The sequence below is a fragment of the Balaenoptera ricei genome, chromosome X (genome assembly GCF_028023285.1).
Source record: "Balaenoptera ricei isolate mBalRic1 chromosome X, mBalRic1.hap2, whole genome shotgun sequence".
Classification (NCBI taxonomy): domain Eukaryota; kingdom Metazoa; phylum Chordata; class Mammalia; order Artiodactyla; family Balaenopteridae; genus Balaenoptera; species Balaenoptera ricei.
Window position 1 is genome coordinate 105,904,277 of NC_082660.1, and position 27,574 is coordinate 105,931,850.

At 40.1% G+C, this 27,574-nt stretch overlaps 1 protein-coding gene and 1 pseudogene across 2 annotated transcripts in view; both read right to left on the reverse strand.

Annotated features, from left to right (window-relative positions):
* The window catches only part of KLHL13 (kelch like family member 13), a 389,271-nt gene that overhangs the window by 207,521 nt on the left and 154,176 nt on the right, over positions 1-27,574 (reverse strand). The window lies entirely within an intron of this gene.
* Positions 12,912-13,272, reverse strand: LOC132357550 (small ribosomal subunit protein uS10-like; annotated as a pseudogene).

Genomic DNA, 27,574 nt, shown 5'->3' on the forward strand with positions numbered 1-27,574 from the left:
AGCCATTATACAGACTGTTAAATTCTCCTGTCCTTCCTCAGTTCCCACCGATGCTCCACTAGCCTGTGCCTGCTTGCACAGTTTATGGCAGCAGAAGAAAAGGAAAAAAAGTAAAAGTGAATCCTATCCATTCTGCAAGATCAAATTCCTGAATATCATATTTTCAAAGAACTGAGTATATCAGATTTGAGTGTGGATTCAGCTACATCTTGTAGAACAAAAGTATGAAAAGTATGCACTATAAACAAGAATACAATCATAATATTTCTGCTAATAAGTCTCAGTTATTTTGACCCTACTGCAAAGGTACTTTCTTTGCATGAGAATCACATATTTTAAAATTATGATCTTAATAGCAAAATGAGCTAAAAAATATTTTTAAGTTTTAAGAAAAACTGATCATGAAATTATTTTTTAAATATCTGTAAAGCATATTAAACCAGGTTGTCTAAGAGCGCCTCGCCTGTAAATCAAACACCTCTGAAAGATACCTTTTTTTCCCCACTGATGTATATTTTTAAAAATACTAGAAGACAGTTTTAACATTAACTTGTATTTATATTACTAGATACCTACCAGTCATTCCTTGCTTTGTGTGTGTGTGTGTGTGTGTGTGTGTATGTGTGTGTGTGTGTGTGTGTTCCCTCAGGGCAGCAAGACATGTCACATAATTTTTATTAGTTAGCACTCCCCCACCCTGGGCTACCATGATTGACTTATCCAAACAGGATTCAAATTTGAGCAAGCATTAGGAACCCACTGGGCAGGAAAATGGGATCAAGAAAGACATACTCTCACCAGAGGCAATAGGAAACTCCAGGCCCAAAATGGTGAGCTGAGCCAGAAAGGATGTCAGTCAGCCATAAACCAAATGCCAAAGGAAAACTTAGGGAAAAGATCAAATCCTGAAGGGGTCAGAGATGGGAATGATCAAAATCAGAGTACAGAGCCAAAGGAGAGAAACAGGGAAACAAGATCAAATCAGGAATAATTAGGGGCAAGAGAAGCCACATCAATTGACTAGAATTGCCCGCTAGCTATTGGGGCCGGCTTCAGAGAGGCCCACAAAGGTGTGTTGAAAAGAAGGGCAGGTAAGTCAGCCCAATGTAAAGAGTCAGGAGTGAGGTGGATTAATATTTCCTATGGTACCTTTCACAAAGTAAATTCTCAGTTAATATTAACTGAGCTAGTCAAGCAATAATTAGGTACACACAATCCTGGTGGTCAGAAAGTTAATGTGGCATATTAGCATGCACAAGAATAAAATAGACCAAAGTTTAAAGCACACCATTGGTAAGCCGTGGGACTTTTTTTATGACAGTAAAACAAGAACTGCTTCAGAGTCTGACAGCCTAAGACCAGATTTGAAGAGGTACATGGAAGAAGGAAAGAAAGAGAAGCTCGTACTTATTGAATACCAATGCCCTTGTGTACTTTGCTTACATCAATTGTCCAAGGGCTATGAGGTATTCACGATTTTACAGATGACGAATCTGGAGGAAAGTTAAGTACCTTTCCTAAGGTCATGCAGTCAGAATTCAAATGCAGATCTGATTCCAGTATCCATGCTCTTTTGGAATATTCCACCCTCCACCTTATGAACCAGGTTGGGAAGGAGCACAGACTAGTCAATGGAAAATGGGAGAGAGCAGCACCCTGTCAAGAGAAGGACAAGAGGGATCTCTGGAGGAGAGGGACTGTCACTTCCTGAAAAGATACTGCAATTTAACTCTACTCCTTGTGACTTTGCTTGGTTGACTTGCAGTAGCCAAGCCATGATCCAGGTAGCAATAACTACTATTTACTGAAAATTTACTCTGTACTCACACCCTATGTTAGATACATATATTAAGCATTATCATTTCCAAAGCATTTTCATAGTCCTTGTTTCATCTGGCCAAGACAAGGACTCAGATACATGGAAGAAAGCCAGATTTCAGAAATGGGAAACAAGTTAGGGCAACAATGATAGCCTCATACTGAAAACTGGATGGCTAGGCTGGTACTGCCTGGCTTCCTCCTGTCTAAAATCAGCATTGGTCCAGGGACTCAGGCGGGATTGAATCTGCAGGTGGGAGGCCAAGTAACCCCTGACTTGGAGGAAGAAAAGCAACAAGGCTATGAAATAGGCAGCACCTGATGGCGATTTCACTCAAAACTATCAGGCAGCTCTATCCGAAGAAAACAAAAACACTAATTAGAAAAGATACATGCACCCCTATGTTCATAGCAGCTTTATTTACAATTGCCAAGATGTGGAAGCAACCTAAGTGCCCATCAATAGATGGATGGATAAAGAATATGTAGTATATATGCAATGGAATATTACTCAGTCATATGAAACAATGAAATCTTGCCATTTGCGACAACATGGATGGACCTAGTGGGTAATATGCTAAGTGAAATAAGTCAGACAGAGAAAGACAAATACCATATGATTTTGCTTATATGTGGAATCCAAAAAGCAAAACAAATGAACAAACATAAGACAGAAACAGAATTACAGATACAGAGAACAAACAGGTGACTGCCAGAGGGGAGGGTGTGGGAGGAGGAAAGAAATAGGTGAGTGAGATTAAGAGGTACTACTGAACAGCCTCAAGGTATCGAATCCTAGCTCTGCCACATTCCAGCTGTGCCATCTTGGGCAAGTATCTTCACTTCTCTGAGCTTCAGTTTCTTTCACAGGTTAAATGGGGATAATAAGAGTAGCTACCACATTCACATGGGGTTGTTGTGAAGATTCAGTGACAGCATGTAGAAAAACCCTTTATAAGTGCTTAACACACAATAAGCGCAACGTAAATGACAGCTTTTAAAATTTTATCTGTATTCACATTCACCCAGCTACCGATTCATTCTCCGCACTGTAGCCAAAGTGGCATTTTCCGAAATAAATATATGATCACACCCTCACCACCACCATATACAAGGACTCACAGAACTTTCTAATGGATTGCCATTGCCCTTAGGATAACGTCAAAACTCCCTAACATAGACTAGAAAAAGTAGTGTGTGAACTTCTGCAGCATGAAGCCAGAACTGTTTCCCGCTATACTCTCTAGAAACTTCCTGCTACCTCACTGGCCTTCTCTTAGTCCCTTTCACTCAACCTGCTCCCTCCCACCCCAGGGCCATGTTCTACCTGCTCAAACCTTACTTCCCCGAAGAACATTCTCCTGACTGGTCAAAGATTTATGAATACTCTCAAATTGTCACACACCTCTCCTGTATTGCATATATCACAGTGGCTGTTTTTATTTCTTTGTGTGATTATAGGCTTAGTGTCTGCGTCCCCTACCTGACTATGAGCTCTGTAACATTAAGGAACTTGTTTTTGATCACTGCTACCTGAGCAGCAGGTAGTATGTATCTGGCACATAATAAGTACTCAACAAATTGCTAGACTCAATGAATGAAAGACTGACTAAACCTAACTTGCTGTGTAGAAGGATCAAATGGAAGGAAAAAGAAATTGAAAGTTGAAACCATAAGATTGAAGATCAGATTGTAAAATGGTCTGGGTCTTGAAACAGTTATGAGGCTGTGGAAGCAAAAGCTCTTAGACCAAAATCATGTTTAAAGGAAAATAAGACAGAAAAAGATGGAGTTTAGGCTAATGGAAAAAGCAGGAAGGAAGGGGGAGGACGTTGAATCCACTGAATCAAGACAAGACAATTAAACAGGATTTTTTAAAGTTGGGGGGGTATGTGTGTACACATGCACACTTTATAGTCTTCTCACTTTCCAGGTTTTAAATAAAACACTGCCAAGTTTTTTTTGATAGGAAAAGAAAAATCTGGAAAAAAAGGAGAGTTCCTGAGTTTGGGATTGACATGTACACACTGCTACATTTAAAATGGATAACCAACAAGGACCTACTGTACAGCATAGGGAACTATATCCAATATCTTGTAATAACCTATAAAGAAAAGAACCTGAAAAAAAAAATATATATATATAAACTGAATCACTTTGCTGTACACCTGAAACTATCACAACATTGTTAATCAACTATGCTCCAAAATAAAATAGAAAGTTTAAAAGAAAGGAGAGCTCCTGGAGCAGGAGAGATACCAATACCCACCTGGCTTTCTGTACTGCCAGCCTCATTTCCAGGGACTTGATGCCTGTTCCCACTTTTTCCCTTTCTTTGTTTTTCAATAAAACTGCTAGGATGACCCAGCTCTGTACTGGAAGATTTACCTTCAAAATTCTGCAGTTCCAAGTCAAAGCCCTCTCCTCCCCACCCCTAGTGTTCTTGATCTGCCTCATCTATGCTATTTAGATTTGGTCCCTAACTGTCCTGAAAGCAGCTGCCATTTGGCCCTTGCCCAGCATTTCTGTTAGCTTCTCACTAACCACATCACCACCTTTGGTGGGAAGGTTCAGGGCTGCTTCATGGTCTAGCCCAGGGATTTTCAAACCATAGGATGAGACCCAGTAGTGAATTTAGTGGGTCAAGATGAGACTATTTTTTAATGGAATGAAACAGAATGGAAAAATAAATATCAGAGTGCATTGCACATAGTAAGGTGTGTCTTGTAAAACTTTCTAAATTCAATCATGTCTGTATGTATTTGGTTATGATGTAAAATATATATCTTGCCTTGGGTCATGGTTAAAAATGTTTGACAGCTACTGTGATTTAGTGCTGCCTCAGTGTGCTAGGCCGTATAGTGTTCAGTGTATGAATCAGACAAGCAATTTTCCCCCAAGGAGTTTAGTTCAGTGGTTTAGCCTTTATGTAAATAACTCTGATATAAGATAGACAGTAATAAGTGTCATAAGACAGCCATAAATAAAGTTTACAGATAATGATAATAACTTAGCCTCTATAATAATAAAATGCTATTTATAATGTTTATTGAGCACATTTGTGCCAGGCAATGTGCTAAGTACTTTACAGGCATTAGCTCATTCAGTCCTCTTAACAACACTATGAAATAGGCCCCATTCTCACCCTCAGGTTATAGAAGTAAAAATGGAGCCTCAGAGACATTAAGCAACTTGTCCTGGTTCCCACAGTTGGTTACATGGCAGAACCAGGACCGAACACCAGTGTCATTTGAGTTCAACACCCATGTTCTTATGCCACTGCATGCAACCATCTTGATAATCTGACAATTGCCCTTCCCCCATTGTTCTAATAATACCTATTAATAATATTTCTACTTCTACTACCTCTAATAGTACCAATAAAATATTCACGGTAGACCCTTCCGATTATCAGATGGTTACACCTAAGTTTTCAGGCCATGGCAAATTCTCAAAACAAAGTCCCCTCGCTACTCATTAGTTGCAAAATCATTGATCTCTCACCAAAAGAGAACTTCTCTTATCATAAGCCCCCAGTTCTAAAACAAAAACAAAGAAGGAGGGAGGGGATCATTATGTGCTATGTCATTGGTTACCTAACAGAGTTGACTCTTTAGGTCTTTGGGTCCATAAACATGAGTAGGTAGGCATTAATACTTTTCCTTAAGGCAATCAACTAATTCCTGCGTAAGTATTCTTTTACCTCCAGGGAGTTCACTGTAAATGTAAATGGTGTTTAAGCTACTAAATGTTAACATGCTTAGCTCATTAAATCTTCTTAGGAATAATTTGTACCAAGGGAGGGTCTGTTAACATCCATATGCCTACCTCAAATTCTGCCAGGGGTGTATATGGTACCCAAAGAAACACTGGTCAAGCCTTTGCCACGGCACAGCCAGAGTGTGAATGCTGCTACGTGGGGCACCTGCTGCCAGGTCTGGACAGCCAGTCATAGGAGCACTTGAGTGCTGAATTTGAGAGGTCATAGTGGATGGGGCCTCTTGAAAAAAACTGGCTGAGAAAACTGCAAAGAAGAAAAGGGAGGGCTTCCCTGGTGGCACAGTGGTTGAGAGTCTGCCTGCTAATGCAGGGGACACGGGTTCGAGCTCTGGTCTGGGAAGATCCCACATGCCGTGGAGCAACTAGGCCCGTGAGCCACAATTACTGAGCCTGCGCGTCTGGAGCCTGTGCTCCGCAACAAGAGAGGCCGCGATAGTGAGAGGCCCGCGCACCGTGATGAAGAGTGGCCCCCGCTTGCTGCAACTAGAGAAAGCCCTAGCACAGAAACGAGGACCCAACATAGCAGTCAGTCAATCAATAAAATAAATAAATCTTTAAAAAAAAAAAAAAAAGAAAAGGGAAAAGGAGGCATGGACTACCACTTGAATTATCCTTATATGATACTCTTTTTTTCAAAATGCCTCCAGATCACTGTAATTTTTAAATATCAGATACCTTTAAATAAATCTTTAATTACATGCAAATTAGAAAGCATACTCACAACACCTGTGAACCCACTGTCCAGCAAAGAGATGCTGGAAGTCTGGTTTTGGACTGTGCATTTGGGGCAAATCTGTTATTTGGTTTTGGTTTTGATCTAGATCCTTGGAAGGCTGAATAGACAATGCCCACAACATCATTTCGGTTTTTCTGTACTTGTGCATGACCAAGGCACAGCATTTGGAATTATTATGAGTGTCAAAATATTGTTTCAAATATAGGTAGGCATTCTAGATGATACATGAACTAAGAATTGCCTTATTATTGCAAGAATAAAATGCTGCACTATAAATAAGAGTTATATAAATGAGCTGTTAAGTTTATATACAAGTACAATGATTATGACAATCAGATAGTTAAGCAGGGAAATAGATTAAGAATATGAATATTAAAGAAGGGTATATTCACTAAATAAGTCTATGAAGAAAATTACATACTTTTTGAGCTAACTAATGTTATAAAAATTAAATAATTCAAGGTCAAGTAGGATAGATTAGATTAGATAATTCTAATATTTTTGAACTATTTAGTATACTTGTATTTCTAACATGAAACAAAATAATCTTCAAGGACTGAATGTAGTTTTCAGGTATCTAATTCCATTTAGACCAGGGGTCCCCAACCCCCAGGCCGCATACTGGTACCGCCCGCGGCCTGTTAGGAGCCAGGCCTGCACAGCAGGAGGTGAGCAGCGGGTGAGCAAGTGAAGCTTCATCTGCCGCTCCCCATCGCTCACATTACCACCTGAACCATCCCCTGGCCCCCCCGCCCCACCCCCCCTGCCCCGTGGAAAAATTGTCTTCGATGAAATCATTCCCTGGTGCCAAAAAGGTTGGGGACTGCAGACTTAGACCATAAGCCTTTGAAGAAAAAGTTCTTTTTGAGAATCTTCTACATCTTGTGAGTTTTAATTAAGAATGGAATATCAGGGAGTTCCCTGGTGGCCTAGTGGTTAGGACGCCATGCTTTCAGTGCGGAGGCCCGGGTTTGATCCCTGGTTGGGGAACCATCCCGCATGCCATGCAATGCGGCCAAAATACAAAAATAAACAAATAAATAAATAGAAATTAAGAAAAAAAAACCAGTTTAAATAAAAAGCTTAAAAAAAAAAAAAAAAGAATGGAATATCAACTTTATCACCTCAAAATTTCCCAAGAAAAAACTCCCAAATCATCTACGACAAAGCATCTTCGATTCTCTAGGTAAAAGAGAATATAAAGAGTAAAGAAGAAAATACTAAATAAAATTGAGGCACCCTAAAAATACCTTGTCTTTGCACAGACCTCAGTGAACAGTGAGTATCTATTTAGTTTCACAAATGTGCAGTTCAGGGTCCACAGAAGCAATCTAGCAGTTGACAGGGTTAAAAACAAACTTGTTCCTGTTCTGAATGTAAAAAAAAATTTAATTCTAAAATGTTAACTAATGGAAGTGTAGCAAGAATTGATTTTAAAAATGAAGTTTCAGGTTTGTTCTTATATCTCACAAGTTCATTCTAAAATGGTGATATTAGGTTTGGGCTGAATATTGATGTTACACTAGGCTTTTCAGTATTTTGTATTTGTCAATCTCATTGCTATATATTGCTTTACCACATATTACTTAGCTTTGCTTATAAACAAACTTTCCGTGGATGATATTAACTAGTCCTCTTGCTTTTTTCACTCAACATTATCTTTATGAGATTTGTTTTCTTTGCTATATTATACTCCAATCTGTGTGAATGCCTCAATTTATTGATCCATCCTGTCAATGGATATTGAGGTTGTTTCTCATTTTGTTTCTTTACTATTATTGGCAAAGCTTCTCTGAATATTCCTGTGCATGCCTCTTTATGTACATGTGCAAGAATTCTAGAGTGTATTACTAGGAGTTGAACCTCTGGGTCATAGGGGATATGCATCTTTTTTTTTTTTTTTTTTTTGGCTGCACCACGTAGCTTGCAGGATATTAGTTCCCTGACCAGGGATCAAACCCTGGTCCCCCTCAGTGGAAGCGTGGAGTCCTAACCACCACTGGACCGCCAGGGGATTCCCAGGGGATGTGCATCCTTAGTACATAATGCCAATGTTTTTTTCCAAAGTGGTAGCACTTAATTATACTCCAATCACAGCATCCATATCTATTCTTCCTCTGTAACTCTGTAGCAATCTTGTGATACTACTAAGGCTTACAGAGAGAAACAGCAAGGAATTGTGAAAAGAGAATTATTATGGGTGCCAGAAGATCCTCTACTAATTTCCTTTTAGAAGAGCTGCTAAACGTTTCTGGGTGTCACTTTATTCATGTCTCAAATGAAGTATTTGGACAAGGAGACCTTTGTGAAATTTCTTTCAGCTCTAAAATTCTTTTATCTCCACTTTACAGTTGAGAATACTGAGACAGAATGATAATTTTCTTTGCCTGAAGTCATATAGCATAACAGTGGGGCTCAAGTTCCTCATGTGTAAAAAGGGGCTAGACTATACAATCTTACATGTCACTGCCTATTTTATGGTCTGGACTGAGAGTCTATGGTTGCAGGGCCAACATTAACCACCATGCATTAATTGAACCATTACTATAAACGTGAATTAAATACATACTATGTGCAAGGCAGGCATCATAGATACCAAGGAGCTAAGGGGACATGCCCTCTGTTTTTGAGGAGCTCAAAAGATAACAGAAGAGACAGACGGGTAAACCAGGACCTATCATGCTATAGTGAGATAAGTGCTGTGATGGAGATGTGTACCCATCACAGCGGGAGGGGTGGAAGGGGGAACCAGGGAGCACTTGTTGAAGTAAATGAAAGCTCCATGAGAGCCTGGACTTGCACTTTTGCCTGCCTTGTATCTAGTACATACTATTGATATTTTCCCAGTATCTAGCATAGTACCTGGCACAGAATAGTCCCTCAATAAATATTTATGAAATGAATGAAGAATAACAATACCTTATCGTCCTGAAACATTTTTACAAAATGCTGCTGTATACATTATCCTAATTGAGCTTATCAGGTCCTTTTGGTACAATCAAAACAGATGGGGTTGAGAAACAGTCCCTCGAATGGCAAGTATCAGAAGAGATTAAGGAAAACCTGATAAAGTCATTGTTATTTTAGCTATATGAAATCTGACCTTCTTAGCAGGTGTTTCTTACACACGACAGAAGGTTAAATCTGAAATGGATTTAAAAAATCCCTCTCCAATACAGCGTCCTTCATCACACCTTACTTGCCAAAACAACTGTCTCCCATTAAATGCATGAGGCACTCTCTTCCACATTACTGTCCTGCCTGTTTTGCCTGTATATGCTCAAGAAATCAGAAAACAGATGTAGGGCTAATTGCTGTGAAAAATCAATGCCTGTCATTTTCTATTTTTATCATGACAATGAATGCCGGATTGTTGCATCTGAACACAAGAATGGGAATTATTCATGTAGAAGAAATCAAACATGAAACAAAGAGCAGCTCTGTAGGAAGAACGGGGTTGAACATTTCTGAACTAGAACGACTGCCTGAGATAGCCCCTCAATTTTCCATTACTACCTTCTTTTTCTGCAAAGTTGAACTGCTCCCTGGGAGCTTTTTTTTTTTTTTTTTTTTAATTGTTTTTGATCTTAGTATTTACCCAAACAGGGTCTCTGGGAAAGTGTGGAAGCAGTGAGCGTCTGCGGCTTTCCCAATCTAAATAGTTCTCTTTGGTTATCTTGGCTCTTAGCACCTTGTGTTCCTCCCTCCCAACCCTTACTACAGTTCCAGCTCACCCAGGGGTGAGGATCTAAAATCAGCATATGAAGTGAAAAGAGTAGAGTGAAAATTACCATTACCAATCATTTAAATCTCCCAGAAAGTACAATATTGGTGGTTTGCCTACACTCCGTTGTATATGTATAAATAAATGCATTATGTGCATAGGAATATCCTGTATGTAATAGATTATGTAGGCAAAATATACCTCTCAGTACTTTAATTACATAAAAAGGAGAGCATTCAGAATGGAACTCACAGAAGCGCACCAATGCCACGGCTCTGTTTCTTGGCATAATTATTTAATGCTTATCATTCCCACTAGTTTTTCATCTCCATAAATGCAGGGAACCTGCCCAATTTGGATGGCTTCTCTATCCTCTCTCTGTATTTATGCCTAACTCAGTTCTGCTTAATAAATAGATGTCAACTGACTAACTTAAAGGTGAGATGGGAGGACAGAGGCAGGATGAGATTTGGTCCAGAACCAGCCTGCTCTGCCACCATGATGACCTCAACAATGACAATGTGTCCTATCAGCTGTCAGGCCCTCAAGATCACCCTGCTGATCAGCAACTCTCCTGCAAAGCACTGGACCACTCTGCTCCCTTCCTATCTGTCTGGGATGGATGACATTTGAACTCCTAAAAGCCAAATGATAATCAATTTATCCCACAGTTTTACTTCATGAATGTCAATGTTTACTGTTTTTAAAGTAATTACACTTATATGTGCATTTCATTAAAAACAGGTACCACAAAAGAGGATGGGATAATGAGTGAATTTTGTTTTCTTTTTCACACTTTCCTGTACTTTTTAAAGTGTTCTACAATGATTATATCTTGTTTTTAAAATCAGAAAAACATGTTTGAAATATTAAGTATCACATAATCTAATTCCCATTTTAAGCTACTTTAACCTCTTTAGGATTACAAAGACTCATTATTACACAGTTTAGGATTGTGATAAAAGTTGAGAGACACTATTTGAAAAAGTGACTGTGATCATTCCAAATATTTTAAGTGTGAAAGAGTATTATTTGATTGCTTCAAACTTGGTGCCACTCTTAATCAAAGTCAATCTCTTTCAACTGGACAAAATACACTCTCATTGTTTTAATAAAAAGATCACCTCTTGACTTAAGTTTGTCCTGAGTTCCATTCACCACTCTGAGGTAGGTACCATTTCCAGGATGTCATAAATGAGGGGTTTAGTAAGGATCGGGGGGAAAAAAGAGGGAGATGAGCCACACTGCTTAGTTTCCACACATTCAAAGTGTGACTATCACCTTCCCATCACTCACCCCTTAACTTTTAGTACATTGACATTCTGACATAGATAACTTCCTTGCAGATTTAGCTATCACTTGTATAATCCACACTCTCCAACTGTTCTATATGCAAATATGTACAAGGAGAAATAAGAAAAAGCTGATCCACAAAGGTAAACGGCTGTAGAATGATGGCAGCTTCCTCATCTCCCCTCAGGTCAAGCACTGCTTGATACATACACATTCTTTTACAGATAAGGTTAGTTGCCCCTATATGCCAGATATCCCACTGAATTAGAGGACTACTGTACTTACAAAATAAAGGAATGGAATTCGATCAAATATGATGTCATGGGAAGCACAGTGGAATGACCTGAGTTCTGAGCTCCACTACCAAGTATAACTTTGGGTTAATTGTTCAATTAGAAAGTTGAGCTGGAACTCTATAGGCCATTTGAGTTCTAAAGTTCCATTATTGCAACTTGTAAGCATATCACAGTAACAACTCTGTTTAGTAAATAATTAGTTTTCTTTAGCAGCACTGGGATTTTTGCATGATGCCCATAATTCACATCATTCTGGCATTAGATAATTATTCCTACTATTGAAACATAAGCCTCTTGTAGTCAGTGGCAGATTTGGGATATAGCTGTATTATCTTCAGCTGTGATCCTCTTAGGGCTACCTAGCTCTACAAGGTCAATTCTCTGACATGGGTCTTGCAAGGTCTACCCAGGTTCTGCCGTAAGCACTCTATAATTTAAGCTGGAAAACCACTACCCGATGTAATAACTCACTATCTAGCACAGACTGAGAGAAACTGCTACTTCATTTAGAATGAAACAAAAAAATTTAAATTGCTATCATATGCCTTTTAACTTGAAAGTATTGGCCAAAATGGTAACACGCAATCTAATTAAACTACTATTTACAGTTTGCAGTAGTAATTTTGGGGCTTCATGGATTCCAAGTGGATCAATCCCAAATCTCTAGCTCTGTGTCCAGCCCAGAACCATCTCCTGAGCTTTAGACCCATATAGTCCAGCTGCTGATTGGATGTCTCTCCCACTTTTCTGCCCACAGACACTTAAAATCAATGTATCCCAAACTGAACTCATCATCTCCTGCTCCTGCATCCCAAATCTGCTGCTCTTTCTTTGTGTAAGATCTAAAGAACAGGACTGCCATTGTCTTGGGGGCTTATGTTTTAAACCTCAGCATGTCAGCTTTGACTGCCCTCTCTCGTGCCTAATCAGTTGCCAAGTCTTGTCAAGTCAAGTCAATCCCACATTCAGCATCTCTCCCATCCATCTTCTCCTCCCCATGTCTACTGCCCTGCCCCCTAGTTTAGACCCTATTCACTCCCAGCTATACTTCAGAAGTGATCTTCTAACTGGTCTCCCTGATTTCAGTCTGTACCCTTTCCCCTTCAAATCCATCACTCACACTGCTACCAGATAAACTGCAAAGACTTAAGATTTATACTCTTCTACCCCCAAACTTTCAGAGGCTCCCTTATGCCTGTTGAATATCGGTTTTCAGACTTAAAAAAAAATCGCAACTGATTATCAATTTATTAAAAAGGTTGATTTAAGCATCTGCAATGGCGACTTCAACCTTGACTCTTGGCTCAATACTGATGGAAGTAACCTGTTTAACAACCTCAGAAGGGCTGTGCAAGGTAATGAGTCGCTTGTGGATCCTCATCTGAAATCAATCCCAAGTCTTAGAACCTCTCACCACAAACAGTTTTCCTCGTAGTTATTCTTAGAGTCTTGGTAGGCATCCAAACTAGTCCTTTCACTTTGAGATTCTTATACTTTGTGCCTCTGATCAAGTCAGCACATACCTTCTCCAAAGATTTTGTGTTGCGGCTGGTTAAGGTAATTCTAATTCAGTGAGTCGCCACTTCTGGCGCCAGGGGAGTCTTTCAGGGGTCTTGAAAAGCCATGGCTGCGGCGTGGCTTCCTGACCAGGTGGACCAGGGCTCTGCAGCAGCAGTGACCGCATCTTCCTCGAAGAACCAGATGTTTTAAAATTTTCCAAATCAGATGAGTGCTTTCGTAGACAAAAATCTGACACAGACCCCAATGTATAAAACAGATAAAAATTATATTTTATTAATATGAATTTATTTTCTAAGTTAAAATCATTACATTTATGGATCATAAAGTCAATCAGTGAGGAAAAATGAGGCTCTTCTGATAAACACAAAAATCTAAAATCAAGGGTAAGGGAACCAGATTCTTTTTTTAAAACATTTTTATTGGAGTATAGTTGATTTACAATGTTGTGTTATTTTCAGGTGTACAGCAAAGTGAATCAGTTATACATATACATATATCCACTCCTTTTTAGATTCTTTTCCCATATAGGCCATTACAGAGTATTGAGTAGAGTTCCCTGTGCTATACAGTAGGTCCTTATTAGTTATCTATTTTATATGTAGTAGTGTGTATATGTCAATCCCAATCTTCCAATTTATCCCTCCCCTCTCTTACCCCCTGGTAACCATGGGAACTACATTCTTATACTAGCATTCAACTTATTTGGTTTTTTTTTAGTTTGGTTGTACAGTATTGAGAAAATTCTTACACAGTTAAGTAGCAGCAAATGCTAACAGTTTTAACAGTTCATCTTGCAAGAGATCTTATTTGCACAAGAATGCAAAAGTAGCTTTACTATAAGGTCTGCAACAAAATAAGTCAAGTGGTAGCATAAATTATTTTAATGTTTCTCATATGTTAATATTTGTGTATTACATATTAAAACATGTAATGTATTATAGTTTCAAAATATATATTTCAACAAATATTTTTAATGTAGAAAATTAAATCAAATATCTATGGAACGCCTAAAACATGTGTATAGAATCTTTGAGTTCTTGAAACAAGTTGAAACTCTTGCCACAAAGAAAGTGCTTGGTGGGACTTCCCTGGTGGTGCAGTGGTTAAGACTCCGCACTCCCAATGCAGGGGGGCCCGGGTTTGATCCCTGGTCAGGGAACTAGGTCCCACATGCATGCTGCAACTAAGAGTTCCCATGCCACAACTAAGGAGCCTGCATGCTGCAACTAAGGAGCCCTCGAGCTGCAAATAAGAAGCCCAAGAGCTGCAACTAAGGAGCCCGCCTGCCACAACTAAGACCCGGCGCAAGCAAATAAATAAATTAATGAAATAAATTTTTAAAAAAAGAAAGTGCTTGGTGATCTAGCCTCAATCTATTCTTCTGAACTTCTTGCCCTCTACTGACTTTCACACAATCTTAAAAAGAATGAAAACCTATGTTATGTTTTTGAGATTATTAGTATTAGAATACATGTGGAAGAAAACATACTAGATACAGAAAGAATGAAATGGAGAAAAATTACCCCAAATCCCTCCATCCAGGGCTGACTACCACAAATGTTTTCTTATAATTTCTTTCAATCTTTTACCTTTCATAGTAAGATGGATAGTTATAGAGAACTGTGCCAAGCACTTAAATAGATTATCTCATTTCATACTCACAAACGCCCTATTAGGCATTCATGTCATTCATTGCATTGAACACTGAGGAAACGGAGGATCAAACAGGCTGAGTAACTTGCCCAAGGTCACACAGTAAAGTGCAGAGCTGGCCTTCAATTCACTATCTGCCTGACTCTAGAGACTATGGACTTAACCACAACATTGTAGTATTGCTTCCCTTTCCATGCCCTTTCTCTTTCTTTAGCTCTGCCACTTTAATTCAATGTTCTCTGAAGACATCTTCCTCTGCTTGTGCCATTTCCTTTGCTAAGATTTCCCTTTTCCCCTTTTCTGCTTAGCCAAATCCTACTGACCATTCAAATGCCACCTAGTCTTCAAATCTTCTCTAATCCACCCTCAGCTCTCCTCCTAGAACTCCCGATGCTCTTTCCTGTACTCCATCTACTTCTCCTCCTGTCTCAACCTCCTTGCCTTCCCCTGCCTCCCACACTGTAACACAGACAGCAGGGCTTTACTGTGTTTGTCGGTGCTGAGTGACTCGTGGCCCCACTCCAGTTCCCACGCTTTGGACCTGGGGCTGAGCAGTTACTCCAGGATGCAGCTACACTGGGCTGGAGGCTTGGCCTTCTGATACAAAGTGAAACGGAAGCTCCTTTGCACACAAGTCAAAAAAATTATTCCTTCTGTGATGTAGGCAGAGCCAATCTGCCACTCCTCCTCCCAGGGCTGCATGTTGCATTTTTCACTTCTTTTTTTTTTTTTTTAATTTTATTTTTATTTTTGGCTGAGTTGGGTCTTCGTTGCTGTGTGCGGGCTTTCTCTGGTTGCAGCAAGCGGGGGCTACTCTTCGTTGCGGTGCACGGACTTATTGCGGTGGCTTCTCTGTTGCGGAGCACGGGCTCCAGGCACGCGGGCTTCAGTAGTTGTGGCACGCACGCTCAGTAGTTGTGGCTCACGGGCTCTAGAGCGCAGGCTCAGTAGTTGTGGCACAGGGGCTTAGCTGCTCCGTGGCATGTGGGATCTTCCCGGGCCAGGGCTTGAACCTGTGTCCCCTGCATTGGCAGGCGGATTCTTAACCACTGCGCCACCAGGGAAGCCCCATTTTTCACTTCTTTTCCCCTCAAGGCTACCCTTGACATACTTTTTTTTTTTTTTTGACATACTTTGAAGAGGATTTCCTCTTGATAAAGTCATTCACAATGTGAGATGATGCCAGCTTTGTGATCTGCCCCCGGTTCTACAAAGGCAGCCCTGGTAGCTAAACAAGTTTTCTTTGCTTTATTCCATAGTTTTTGTGGCCCCCTAAGGAGGCCATTGCAACTGAAAAGCAATGCTCTGGATCGGAGATTATGAAACCTAGTTCCATGGAACTGTGTTTCTGAGCTTCACAAGTCATCCCTAGGGGTCCTTGAAAGAAAGTGTGGACATGTTTATCTAACCCACTTGGTTAAGGGTGAGAGCAAGAGATTATCTGTACACATGCCAACTGGAACGTGGCCTCAAGTGACTGGGACTGGAAACCATGAACCTTCTGGATGCATGCCATTTGTAGAAGGACAATTTGCCAATGTATTTCTGATACACCACATCCTTACTACAGGGATGTGGGAAAAAGTGAATCTGCAGCCTGGACTTCGTCCTAAATTCAAGACCCATATGTCCAACTGCCTAGAGACATCTTTACCTAGGTGTATGACAAACGTATCAAATTTCACACATCGAAATGAGCCCCTGATACTCCCTCTAACCTGGGGAACCCCAATCTTCCAGTTGTTCAGATCATTCTTAGCTCTTTTCTTTTTTCTCACACTCCACATCTGGTCCAGAGTAAATCCTGCTGGCCCTAAGGCCAGAGGTTGACCACTGTTCACCATCCCATTGCCACCATTCTGTCCCAGATCACCACCTTTTCTCTTCTGCATTATCATAATGGCCTGCTGACAGGTTTCCCTACTCTCCCCTAGCCCATAATTCAGTCTAGTCTCCACCCAGCAGTCAGGGTGACATTGTTGGAACTTAACAGAATCTACTCAAAACCCTCCAGGGACTTTTTATTTCGCTCACAGTGAAAGTGTCGCTGTTCCTTGAACATGCCAAGCACACTCCCACCTCAGGGCTCTGCACTTGCTCTTTCCTCTACCTGGAAGGCTTTTTCACTAGCTCTCCACAGGGTTACCTTCTCCATCTCCTTTGAGTCTTTACTTAAAATTCATTTTCTCATCTTTTTCTCATCACCTTCCCCAGCCACACTTTATAAAATTGCAAAACAAATATCCTGATATCTCCAATCTCCCTTCCCTGTTTTACTGCTCTTCTTAGGACTATCATTAGCTAAGAAACTATGCATTTTACAGTATTTATTGTGATAGTTGGTTGACTACTTCACTAGAACATTAGTTCCATGCAGGCAGAAAATATTACCTGTTTTATTCAGTGCTGTGTCAGTAGTGGCAGAACAGTGCTTGCACATAGTAGTCACTCAACAAATGCTTGCTAAGTGAATGGATGTTTAATGAATGAAAGATACCACATCTGGATGAAGAATGGATTCACCCTAGTTTAATGATTTTCAAACTACGAACAGAGCCCCCAGTGACCCCTTACAAGGAGAAGGGAAGGGACCCAAGGGGGTAAAACTCTGGACCCGCCAGTCCCTTGCTTTTACCCAGAGCAGACCCAAGTCTTACATATTGGCCTTCCGTGACAACCTTGTTTTTGAAAAAAAACACTACTTGGATGGATTTTTAAGAACTGTTTGAAAATGACTGCTCCAAATCTAAAGAAATCTGATAACCTCTTCAGGCTAAGAATGATGGGCTGCTTCAGGGGATGGATATACCAGGTACTTCTCTAGTTCCATCATCCTCTAACTGGGCTCTGACGATGTAGCCCAGGTGTCCCAAAGAATGCCACAGGAGCTAAACATGGCACATTTTCCTGAGAAGAAACTTTACCCCAAATTTGGGAGCAAATACTAGTATGCGACTGAAACAATGGATGGAGCAGAATAAAAACTTTTCATGAATTTAAAAAATAAAACACAAGCTTAAACAGAAATTGTATATCTGCACAAAGCCACTTCAAACTACTCATTGAATTGCCAGAGGGTCCATGTATAGTTTTCTCCACCATTAAGAAAAGCAGAATTGTTTGAGAAGCACTAGATCCAGGTGATCTGGATGGGAGGAAGAAGCAGCCGAGAAATAAAGAGATGTCATCAAGATGGCCTGAAAGTACAAGACAAGCTTACCTAGGTAGGCTCCTTACAGTAATGCCTTAATTTAACATTGGCCTGGAACTTTGTGCTGATCAGGTAGGATGTTCTAAGCCCTCTCTGTACACTGTACAGATGCCATTAGAAAATATGTCATAGTCAGAGCCTTTATCTTTCTTGTTGCACTAGGAAACAGCATCAGATTTCCTATAGGTCAGGGCCTATGGATAGGATAGCTTCCCCTGGGAGGCCTGGGCCAATGGATAGAACAGCAAAACCTAGAATTGTGGTGAAGTATTTATTTCATTCTGTACATATGTATTAAGCACCTACTCCATACTCAGTACTGAGATTAAAAAGAAAAAAGTACAACATTGTTTTTTAAACACGAGATTTTTTTTTTAACAGTTACCATGATTATAGTTATCTAACCAACTAAAACTGTGTTAATAGCAATTAGGGATGGTGATAGTTGCAAAACCTATGCATATCTTAGGTGCTCCCACTTGTTAGTAAGTCTGAGAGCCCCCACTGGATATGATAAGCCTGTAGCTAGGAAGCATAATTTTCACTAGCAACATTTTCCACAGTAGCTATATTCACGCTGGATTTATTTATTGGTGCTTAGGAAGGAAAGTACCAGAGTCATGAACGAGGAGATGATTGATCTCTACAATTGATCTATATGGCTACTACATATTAGGAAATAATAAAGGAGAGCTCTAGATTGAAAAAAAAATAACAGGAGCTTCGAGTTCTTCTACTAGCTCTGCCATTAAATCACTGTGCCACTTCACCTCTCTGGGCCTCGGTTTCCTCATCTATAAAATGAGGGCTTTGGTGGATGAGATCCCCTCCGATGTTCCTTTTAGCTCTGACATTCTATGAGTCTATAAACCCCACATTCACAGCCAAACCACTCAGTGCAGGTACATATTCTAAAATAGTCAACAAACACCAGCAACATGTAAGGACTAGAAGTGAGTGAATGAGTAGTCAGGGAGAGCCCCATTAAACAAACAGACCTTGCTCATCGGTCTCATTTTCAACAGACAGGAGCAAGAATTCAAAGTCCAAGAAACAGCTCTGTCTCACCCTCTCTCACACCCCATTCCAATGCAAGATTACTCTTCAGCACTTCAGAAGTCAAATAAGGGACTGTCAACAAATCCAAATCTAACCTAATGAGCCCCACAAGGCTGGTTGGTGGACGAGCAGAAAGCACTGAACAGAATGTGAACAATTATACTTAATGATTTAGATATGATTGGATTTAAGGCTACCTTGGCTAGTATTGGTCTAAACAAAAAGTGAGGAAGACCATGGGGCCTAGGCAGGAGGGCAAGAAAACATGCATGGCAAAAGAAGTGGATGGCTGCCCAGTCTTTGGTTCCTATTCTGTCTTCTCTGAGAACACGAGCATTTCTTTCTAGATGCTGTCTGGCCACACATCCACTTGACCTCCTTTCAGTTTGAATTTTTTTAAGACTGTACTACCAAATAATATAGGGCCAGAGCTGGAGGGCTCCTAGAGAGGGTCTAGGCCAGGGCTCCAACCAGTAGCAGGTGGGCCTAATTCAGCACATGTCTTGTTGAGACCAACACAGATCTAAAATAATTTAGATTTTTGAGGACCTTTGAGATGAGCGCAGACTCTCCTGTTCCTCTAGATCGCCACCACTCCTGGACTTACACCAAGCAGCTTGGCCCTAAAACACTTCTGAGTTTGACCTAAGACTCAGAGACCAGACCTTTCCATGACACCATGGCTGCCGTTCAGTCTCCCTCCCTTTACAGCGACCCTCCCAAGTCTCAGCCTCAGCTTGGCTTCCAGCAGCTTTCCAAAACTAAACAATCAGTCCCAACCTTTTCTGAGAAGAGACTTAATGAGAAGGCACTTAATTTGGACCTGACAGTGGTCCCACTGCACTTCCACTCCAGCCAATACAGGAAGCACTTTGAAGTGAGCCTGCACACTAAGCACTGGAAACAGGGGACCTGCTGCAGGCCAGGGTGGGATCAGGTAGGTTCTTCAGTGCTCTAAGAAGAGCCAGAGCACCAGAGCCTCTGTACATTTGCAATTCACTAGAAAGCGGGTCCATGCAAGGGGTTTTACTAACTGAGGTATTAAAAAACAAAACCACAAAAGACCCTCTGACAGGAAGCCACCACCTGGAAAGAAGGCAAGATAGTAGGTCCCTAGGAGGCACTTCATTTGCATTTTTTCAGGATGCCTGCCATGTTTCCCCAATTGTCCTGGAAATGCCCATATTCAAGCACTATGTCGCACTGTCAGATCATTTGTACTAATTTGTTTTTTTTAATTAATTATTTATTTATTTATTTTATTTTTATTTATTTTTGGCTGCGTTGGGTCTTCGTTGCTGCGCATGGGCTTTCTCTAGTTGCGGCGAGCGGGGGCTACTCTTTGTTGTGGTGCGCCGGTTTCTCATTGCGGTGGCTTCTCTTGTTGCGGAGCACGGGCTCTAGGCACGTGGGCTTCAGTAGTTGTGGCACACAGGCTCAGTAGTTGTGGCTCACAGGCTCTAGAGCGCAGGCTCAGTAGTTGTGGCGCACAGGCTTAGTTGCTCCGTGGCATGTGGGATCTTCCTGGAGCAGGGCTCGAACCCGTGTCCCCTGCATTGGCAGACGGATTCTTAACCACTGTGCAACCAGGGAAGCCCCTAGATTTATTTATTTTTTATTTACTTATTTTTGGCTGCATTGGGTCTTCGTTGCTGCGTGCGGGCTTTCTCTAGTTGTGGCGAGTGGGGGCTGCTCTTTGTTGTGGTGTGCAGGCTTCTCATTGTGGCGTCTTCTCTTGTTGTGGAGCACAGGCTCTAGGTGCACGGGCTTTAGTAGTTGTGGCACACGGGCTCAGTAGTTGCGGCTCGCGGGCTCTAGAGCGCAGGCTCAGTAGTGTGGCTCACAGGCTTAGATGCTCTGCAGCATGTGGGATATTCCTGGACCAGGGATTGAACCCATATCCCCTGCATTGGCAGGTGGATTCCCAACCACTACGCCACCAGGGAAGTCCCCATTTGTACTAATTTGTTGTTCAAAAACTGTAATTACCATCCTTAGACATATATCTACACAGAAGAAAGAGACAGCCCAGGCAATATTTATTTGGCAAGGAAGCAGACAAAAGTATCTTTTTTTTTTTCTTTTTTCCTCTCTAGTTTCCTTTTCTTCAAATTCATTCTTTATGTCTAACAAAGGGCTGGCTTATGTTCTCACCCTCATTTCAAACTAAGACATTAGAATCTATGCTTGGCGGTGATGGGGCTGGAGTAGAGAAGATAAAGTTGATAAATTATTATTTAAATCAAAAGATGAAAACTGGAGGCCTACAGACATGTTCTGTGGCCCACACAGTGACTTGCATAATTTTTAAAAAGCTACTAACATTTGAAAAGTGGGAGATTTTACCTAAAAATCCACATTTCTATTGTTCCTATTGTAGAAAAGATCAATGAAACTAAGAGCTGGTTCTTTGAAAAGATAAACAAAATTGATAAACCTTTAGCTAGGCTCATAAAAAAAAAAGACAGGGCCCAAATCAAAAATCAGAAATGAAAAAGGATAAGTTACAACCAACACCGCAGAAATAGAAAGGACCTCTCCTGGTTCCCCTTCCAATAAAAGAATGGGAAGATGAGTTAAGTACTCACTCTGAATCATGATTGTGATTGTCGATACCAGTCTGAGTTACTGTTACAGAGAATAGCCCTTAACATTTCCCAACCCAGAGCCTAAAGGGCTACACCACCATGTCTGCCATTATTATTATCATCTTCATTATCTTCATCAGGTGATAAATCCTTTCATTATAGCAGTGGATCATAAGAGACTACTATGAACAACCATATGCCAATAAAATGGACAACCTAGAAGAAATGGACAAACTCCTAGAAATGTATGATCTCCCAAGACTGAACCAGGAAGAAATAGAAAATATGAACAGACCAATTACCAGTAATGAAATTGAATCAGTAATTTTAAAAAACTCCCAACAAACAAAAGTTTAGGACCAGATGGCTTCACAGGTGAATTCAACCAAATATTTAGAGAAGAGTTAACACCTATGCTTCTCAAACAATTTCAAAAAATTTCAGAGGAAGGAACACTTCCAAACTCATTCAATACGGCTACCATCACCCTGATATCAAAATGAGACAAAGATATCACAAAAAAAGAAATTACAGGCCACTATCACTGATGAACATAGATGCAAAAATCCTCAACAAAATATTAGCAAACCAAATCCAACAAAACACTGAAAGGATCATACACCATGATCAAGTGGGATTTATCCCAGGGATGCAAGGATTTTTCAATATCCACAAATCAATCAATGTGATACACCACATCAACAAATTGAAGAATACAAATCATATGCTCATTTCAATAGATGCAGAAAAAGCTGTGGACAAAATCCAACATCCATTTATAATAAAAACTCTCCAGAAAGTGGACACAGAGGGAACATACCCCAATATAATAAATGTCATATAATAAATATGACAAGCCTACAGCTAACATCATACTCAACAGTGAAAAGCTGAAAGTATTTCTTCTAAGATTAGGAATAAGACAAGGATGCTCACTCTTACCACTTTTATTCAACATACCATTGAACGTCCTAGCCACAGCAATCAGACAAGAAAAAGAAATAAAAAGAATCCAAATTGGAAAGGAAGGAGTACAACTATCAGTGTCTGCAGATGACATGATACTCTACATAGAAAATCCAAAAAACTGCTAGAGCACATCAATGAATTCAGTAAAACTGCAGTATACAAAATTAATACACAAAAATCTTTGACATAAATCATAGCAATATTTTTTGGATCTGTCTCCTAAAGCAAAGGAAATAAAAGCAAAAATAAACAAATGGAGCCTAATTAAACTTAAAAGCTTTTGCACACAAAGGAAACCATTGACAAAATGAAAAGACAACCTACTGAATGGGAGAAAATATTTGCAAATGATATGACTGATTAGGGGTTAATATCCAAAATATATAAACAGCTCTACAATTCAACATCAAAAAAGCAAACAACCCAATTAAAAAATGGGCAGAAGACCTCAATAGACATTTTTCCAAAGAAGACATACAGATGGCTAACAGGCACGTGAAAAGATGCTCAACATCACTAATCACTCAAGAAATGCAAATCAAAACCACAGTGAGGCATCACTTCACACCTGTCAGAATGGCTATCACCAAAAAGAACACAAATAACAAATGTTGGTGAGGATAGGAAGAAAAGGGAACTCTTGTACACTCTTGGTAGGAATGTAAATTGGTGCAGCCACTGTGTAAAACAGTATGGAGGTTTCTCAAAAAACTGAAAATAGAACTACCATATGGCCCAGCAATTCTACTCCTGGGTTTAAATCCCCCAAAAAAGAAAACACTAATTCGAAAAGATACATACACCTCAGTGTTCACAGCAGCATTATTTACGACAGCCAAGATATAGAGGCAACCTAAGTGTCCATCAACAGATGAATGGATAAAGAAGATGTAATACATATATCATAAATATATATATATAATATATATTATAAAATGTTGCCTATATTCCCTGTGCTGCACAGTATATCCTTGTAACTTATTTATTTTATACATAGTAGTTTGTACCTCTTAATCCCCGACCCCTATCTTGCCCCTCCCTCCTTCCCTCTCCCCACTGGTAACCACTAGTTTGTTTTCTACATCTGTGAGTCTGTTTCTTTTTTTGCTATATTCACTAGCTTGTTTTATTTTTTAGATTCCACATATAAGTGATATTATACAGTATTTGTCTTTCTCTGTCTGCCTTATTTCACTAAACATAATACCCTCCAAGTCCATCCATGTTATTGCAAATGGCAAATTTTCATTCTTTTTTGTAGCTGAGTAGTATTCCAGTGTGTGTGTGTGTGTGTGTGTGTGTGTGTGTGTGTGTGTGTATTTATATATATATACACACCACATCTTCTTTATCCATTTGCCACCAAAAAACTACTAGAGCGCATCAATGAATCCCAGATCTTCTTATAATGAACATTGTAATTACACTGGGATCACCCAGATAATCCTGGATGATTGCTGCATATCAAGATCCTTAACTTAGGGAATTCCCTGGTGGTCCAGTGGTTAGGACCCCACGCTTTCACTGCTGAGGGTGTGGGTTCAATCCCTGGTTGGGGAACTAAGATCCCGCAAAAAAAAAAAAAAAAAAAAGAAAGAAAAAGAAAAAACTCAAAGAAAAAGAAAAAACCCCTAAAATTAAAAAAAGAGAGAGATCCTTAACGTAGTCACACCTGCAAAGTCCCCTTTGCCATATAAGGTAACATTCCCAGCTTGTAGCATGGACATATTGGGGAGGGGAGCATTATTCAGCCTAAAACAATAGATAAGGAGATTGGGGTCCAGAAAGGGGTAGTGACCTGTCCCAGGTCACATACCTATTTAGCAACAGGGCAGAGCCTAGCCCCTATATCATTTGACTTTCCAACCACTACTCACTACACAATCTTTTCAAGATTAAGCTCTATGTCTTCCAAGGTAACAATTAACTAATCTGATAAACCATCTTAAAATGGTTAGAGCATGGTAATCAGGAACCTCCATTCTTATCCAAACAATATGTGGATATTTTGGTATGGCCTTCCAGAGTTACTTTAATAGTGGAAACTTAAGAGCCGATCAAGAAGAGAGGGTCAATAGGAGCGACACAGAGAAGAGGTGGGCCCGAATGGAGTTCTCAAGATGATCCAAAGTGACCAAGGCTGAGCTGATCAACAGGATTGTATACTCTTGTTTAGAATTCTGAAGATTGCTTTATACAAGTAGGATATAGAGTGCAGTACAATCAATATGTGATCAAATTAATAGTTAGCATCCAATTAGCAACCCATACAGATCTAAGGAAATAGATATGTTTCAGCAGGAAACATACATAAAATAAAACATAGCGGTATTGACATATTCATGGACAGTGAATCAAATTAAATTCTTATCAAGACAGATGCAATTTTCCCTTAATGATATTTAATAAGAGATTTTTAAAAAGATCTTTTGAAATACAGTAGCATGGTGAGTACCGTATCCATAAATAATTTCCATCATACTTAAGCAGAAACCATAAATCTCATATTCATGACAAATTGAATTCTATGCTTCCTAACCTGGCTGTGAATGAGTGTGGTTGTGACTTTACCAAGAACATAGTAGGAATACAGAAAACTCTCATTTTCCATTTATTCTGATTATCACAAAGAAAGCATAAATTCTATTTACAGTAAAGAGCCATAACAAACAAGCTCTCTACCTTTTGGTTACAGTTAAATTCACACTAAGTATAAAATTATTGATTGCTGCCCAGATATAAGCTACAAAGCTCTAAAGATCAATGAATTTAAATGGCGCCAACTGTAGTGAACATCAAATCAGCCAAAAAATTTAGTACAGTGCCTCCCTAAAGGGGAATTATCATTAGACTCAACACTTTATCTCTGTGGGCAGACGTGTCTGTACAGAAACGATGCATTCCTCTCTACAGGCAAGCTGTAGAAATCCAGTTTATATATTCTATTACTAACAAAGAATTCACAATGAAAACAAAAAATAATCTTTTGAAGAAAATGACGGGGCCTCCAAACAAAACAAAACCAGATTTGGTACCTTCGTACATATATCTGATTCCCAAACATCAGATTCTTATTGTTTCTCCTCCAAGTTAACCAGCTACCACTTAACCTAGTCATTGGAGACACTTAATCCCTCCTTTGAGGGTTCCAGGCCCCATCCTTTTTTCAAAACCAAGATATACTCTCTTGAATCACCTCAAACCCTATCATGGCTCCAGGAGCTGCCAGCACTTCTTTAAAAAGCCCCCTTTCTCCTGCTGTGTGGGAGAAGTCTACATTCTCTCTAAGCCTCAATTTCCTACTCTGAAAAATGGGGATCAGAAAACGATAATATCTCATTGGTTTATTGTGACAATGAAAGATGGAACTTTTACAGAGAACTTGGTTCAGTGCCTGCCACACAGAGGGTGATTATAAAAAGCTGACATTAGATAAACAACAAGGACCTACTGTATATCACAGGGAACTATATTCAATATATTGTCATTACCTATAATGGAAAAGTATCTGAAAAAGAATGTGTGTGTGTGTGTGTGTGTGTGTGTGTGTGTGTGTGTATATATATAACTGAATCACTTTGCTGTACACCTGAAACTAACACAACATTGTAAATCAACTATACTTCAGTAAAAAGAAAATTTTTTTTTTTTTTTTTTTTAGAATTTTTTTTTTTTTTTTTTAAATTTTATTTATGGCTGTGTTGGGTCTTCGTTTCTCTGTGAGGGCTTTCTCTAGTTGCGGCAAGCGGGGGCCACTCTTCATCGCGGTGCGCGGGCCTCTCACTATCGCGGTCTCTCTTGTTGCGGAGCACAGGATCCAGACGCGCAGGCTCAGTAGTTGTGGCTCACGGGCCCAGTTGCTCCGCGGCATGTGGGATCTTCCCAGACCAGGGCTCGAACCCCTGTCCCCTGCATTGGCAGGCAGATTCTCAACCACTGCGCCACCAGGGAAGCCCAAAGAAAATTTTTAAGGTAACAATAATAACAACAGTAATAATCATGATGAGTTTTCTCCATTACTTTCTCCTATTGGGCAGATGAAATCCTCGCACTTGCTGTGTTTCCATCAACTTAGATACAATCATCCCTCTCTCTAATTCCAGGTTTCTCTGCAGAGTCTTTTACTTGGCCAGCACTATCCCTCATATCTGGCCAGAACATAACTTCTGGCTGACTGCCGATCAATCTTTACGGGATCAAATTAATGTATGCAAAGCCCACATTTACACTGACACAAAAATCATGGAATTTTAGAGCTGGAAGGGACCTTAGGGTTTCCCAACTCAGATTGTCCTGTGGTCCAGGATAGTGTTGAAATTCTTTGCCCAGAGAGCAGGTGGGGAAGGGCAAAGCAGAAGTCAGGAGTCAGTTTAAAGTTCTGCTTTACTTGGATGTTTGGATTGGATGTTTGGAAAGAACAATCAAGCCCAATTTTTTCCTATTACAGAGGAGGAATCTAAGAGCCAGAGAGGTTATGTGATTTGCTCCAAATCATACAAAAAGTTAGTGGCAGAGCTTGAATTAGCATCCAAATCTTCTGGCTCCCAATCCTGTGCTCCGGTGCTCTTCCCCATACACCTTGCTGCCCCGGGGGTCCTATCCTTATACTTGAATAGACTCTGTTGAGCTCAAGACTGTTAAAAAAGCTCACTATGGCTGGCCTAACAATTTGAGTTGGCTCTTTTAAGCAGCCATGCCCTCCTTAAAAGGATAAATTTTCAACTGCTTGACTCATTTACACCAGGACCATACCCTATTCAGCTCGGAACTATGCTGGCCACTGGTTCTGCTATTTCTCCCATTCTGTACCCTCCGAGTCTTTTACATCTACACAATATTATTTTGTTCTTGATAATAACCCATGTTTTCTCTCAAATGTACCTAGCACAGTGTCTGGCCCTCAGTAAGTATTCAGTGAATTACTGC